Genomic DNA, 3,997 nt, shown 5'->3' with positions numbered 1-3,997 from the left:
CCCCCTCCTTGGTTGCCTAGGAGTACTCCAAAAGTCACCTAATTAATATAACAAAGGATACCTTTATCCATCTGTGTACTTAGGAAATTCCAAGGGTTCAGAAGCTCTGCGCCATATTTCTGATTTTAAAAAATCGCAATATCACCATCCCATAGTCATGGGGTTTACAGAAACATGCAATTTTCCTGTAAATCTAAAACCGATCTAAACAATAGTCTTTTTTAATTTGGGGGGGAAAAGGAGGGTGGGAGAGAAAGAGTAAAACTAAGGGTAAAAATCATCTCCTCCCCAAGCAGGCTTCATTCTGGGAGTCTCTTCAAAGAGAAGACACCTGAAAGGATTTTCCAATTAAGGCAAGAGATCAAACACCAGAAAGTAATAATCAGGAAGGGAGAAAATAAAATTTTGTCCTCTAGTAAACTAGGGGGATGGGGGGATCAGGGGGTAGGTTTTTGTATGAACATCAGTATCTCCTCTGAGTCTTTACTTCTATACACACACAATGTCAAGCATTTCCTGCATATCCTCTGGGGCCGGTTATTTATTAATATCTTCCCCAAGCTGGACCGACACTTATCTGTTTACCAACTTCCCCATCCGTACAAATTGGGTCCTCCTCCCTTGGCCCCAGCAGGTGCTCAGCCCCTAAGGGCCCCTCCCACTCAGTCCTGTCCATCTATGAAATCAATAGCTTTTAAGCCCACTGAAAGTAAAAAGTAAAAGTGAAGTCGCTCAGACGTGTCCGACTTTTTGCAACCCCATGGACTGTAGCCAACGGAATTTTCCAGGAAAGAGTACTGGAGTGGGTTGCCATTTCCTTCTCCAGGGGATCTTCCTGACCCAGGGATCAAACCCAGGTTTCCCTGCAGGCAGAGGCTTTACCTCTGAGCCACCAGGGAAGCCCTAAGCCCACTGCTACCTGCATAATAAATGTCTGGTGAATACAAATGCTTGGTGAATGAATGCAGGTTGGGCACATGTACAGACTCCAGCTAAAGTGGTGGTGCAGACCCAGACAGGGTGAAGGAAGAAAGTCCCTGTGTCCTCTGTGGTGAGACAGGGACCACGTGGGCACGTGCTGGGAAGTGAAGACAGGACCCTGAATATTGATTCACAGACCTGTAACACTGAAAAAGCTCACATATTATTTACTCCAGCGGCCTCATTCTATAGAAAAACGACTAAAGAGATTAGGTGACTTGTTCAACGCCGCATATGGTGCTCCACTAAACAAAAGGAGACATAGACCCTAGTGCTAACTAGCCCATCTCCACAGTTTACTAAGCATGACTAAGACTGAGTTATTTACTAACTAGCCACAAGAGCTACTATCCCCTGAGTGTCTGCCAAGCCTACTCTAAAAATCCTCGCTTTATCCCCACTCCAGTATTCCTGGGCTTCTCAGCTGGTAAAGAATCTGCCTGCTTTGCAGGAGACCTGGGTTCAATCCCTGGGTTGAGATCCCCTGGAGAAGGTAACAGCTACCCCCTCTAGTATTCTGGCTTGGAGAATTCCATGGACTGTATAGTCCATGGGGTCACAAAGAGTCAGACACGACTGAGCAACTTTCACTGGCAAATGAGAGCTGGAGGATTGAGTGATAAAGATCAGATTCAGGCCAGAGTTGGGCTTTGGTGTGGGATAATCCCAGGGGATCTGGAGTAGGTCAACCTGAGGAGATTTTGAGATTTGTTAGCTCTGGTGTTAAGTTCCTTTTCTCTGACCTCAGTTTCCCCAAGCAGATTCTTTACCAGATGAGCCACCAGGGAAGCCCAAGATACTGGAGTGGGTAGGCTATCCCTTCTCTAGAGGATCTTCCCAACCCAGGAATCAACCCAGGGTCTCCTGCATTGCAGGTGGATTCTTTACCAGCTAAGCTGCCAGGGAATTTCATTCACCAGGCACTGTTCTAAATACCTTTCATGATGGACCCACTCATTCCTCACCACAGCCCTCTGGTGTGGGCACAACCAGCATCCATCCCCATTTTACAGATAAGGAAACTGGAGCTTTGTGATGTCCCCAGAGTCACAATCTACAGCAGCAAACCTTGTCTGTAAAATCGGAATGGCAAAAATTTTGCCTGTAGTGTCACATAACAGAGAAGGCAATGGCACCCCACTCCAGTACTCTTGCCTGGAAAATCCCATGGACAGAGGAGCCTGGTAGGCTGCAGTCCATGGGGTTGCAAAGAGCCGGACATGACTGGGCAACTTCACTTTCACTTTTCCTTTCATGCACTGGAGAAGGAAATGGCAACCCACTCCAGTGTTCTTGCCTGGAGAATCCCAGGGACAGCGGAGCCTGGTGGGCTGCCATCTATGGGGTCGTACAGAGTCGGACACGACTGAAGCGACTTAGCAGCAGCAGTGTCATATAAAACACACAACGGCCATTCAACCAAACAATGGCATTTAGAGAAATGAAAACGTGTTCACACAAAAACCTGTACACAAAGGTTTACAGGAGCTTTATTTATCTGTCATGATCAAAAACTAGGAGCAACCTTGTAGTGAACTGTTCCATATCTTGACCCATGCTGAATACATGAACCTGCATGTGATAAAACTGTGTAGAACGAAATACACACTCATAAGTAGAGTAAAACTAGGAGATTCTGAATAAGATCTGTGGGTTGTATCAATGTTGATACACTGGTTGTGATACTGTGCTGTTATTTTGCAAAATGTTGCCAGTGGGAGAAACAGGTTAAAGGTTATGCTAGATCTCCCTGTATTAATTCTTACAACTGCACAGGATACAATTATCACAACTGAAAACTTCAATTAAAAAGTCTTGCCTACCCATCAGGCTTGATGATCTTTTATATTCCTTTCACTTAAGATCTGCAATTCTCAATGTCTCAAAAGCCAATCTTCTTGCCACCCACACCAACTCAAAAATCCATGCAAAATTAAACTCTGAGCAAAGGAAAACTAAGACAACAAACCCTATTTCACAGAATTTTGCACTGCTGGTCACTTTGAGTTCCCTCAGAAAATTATCTTGTGTTCTTTCATGACTTCTGGACAAAAGATGGAAAATGTGATTCTACAAAATTTTCTCTCCACTAAATATTTTCTCCCTCTCTCTGCCATCTCCACTAGCACACATCCCCCCGCCCCAACACACACACACACAAAATATGAGTACAAAAATTTCTATTCTAAATCCTCCCTGAAAAAGCAGCACGCATGGATTATCATTGGCCCTTTACACCAGTTCCCAAATGATGAGCTGCTACTGCAAGGCAGGCGGGAAACAGGACAATGGCTGTGGGGCTGAGACAGACTCAAGATGAAGACCGCACCTTGGCCAGGTTTCTTAAACTTGAGTCTGGCCTCTCTCATCTATAGGATGAGGATGTGGCACCTCCTTCCTAGGTATGGGGAAGAATTCCGGGACACAATTTATGTGTCTGATATTAGTATTTACTGGGTCCTCTTTCTATTATCCGTGTTTCCCTTACCAACAATCAAATCAAGCTCATTTTCTGTTCATTTTCTGACCACAAAGAGGTCACGCCCTGGAACACCTCCTCGCTGAAGTTAGTAGATAACTCGGGACACTCCCAACCTGGATCCCTCTTATTACAAGTACGGCAAATCTTACCCTATCCTCTAAAACAAAGAAGGAAGATAAACCAGCCTCCGGACCCTGGGCACCTGCCCAGCAGCCGGAATCCAGGGTAACTCGCCGCCTGCCGGACTCCGGCGGTTACTATTATTGCTGTTTATTAATAACAATACCTAACGATGCGTGGCGGTGACCGTCTCCCAAAAGATGTGCGTGGAACCCCCCAGGAGGGTCCAAAGCGCTTTCGATGTGGATTTCTGGCTAAAAAATCTCAGGAATTTATAAAGAGGCTTTCTTGACAGGAGAAAGGCAAGAGTTGTAAAGTTTCTCTGCAGGCGCGTTTTTCCGCGTTTCCCGGAATCGCACTGCAGAGGCGTTGTCGCCCGCGGTTGAGGTTGGGGACGACCGAGGGTGAGGATGG

At 45.8% G+C, this 3,997-nt stretch overlaps 1 protein-coding gene across 1 annotated transcript in view; it reads right to left on the bottom strand.

Moving 5' to 3' along the window:
• Positions 1-3,997, bottom strand: part of NT5DC3 (5'-nucleotidase domain containing 3) — a 69,635-nt gene that overhangs the window by 64,806 nt on the left and 832 nt on the right. The gene's annotated exons all lie outside the window — the stretch shown is intronic.

Source organism: Bison bison, unplaced genomic scaffold, assembly GCF_000754665.1.
Source record: "Bison bison bison isolate TAMUID 2011002044 unplaced genomic scaffold, Bison_UMD1.0 scf7180017864327, whole genome shotgun sequence".
NCBI lineage: Eukaryota > Metazoa > Chordata > Mammalia > Artiodactyla > Bovidae > Bison > Bison bison.
The sequence above is the reverse complement of the archived record's forward strand: the minus strand, read 5'-3'. Positions and strand labels throughout refer to the sequence as shown.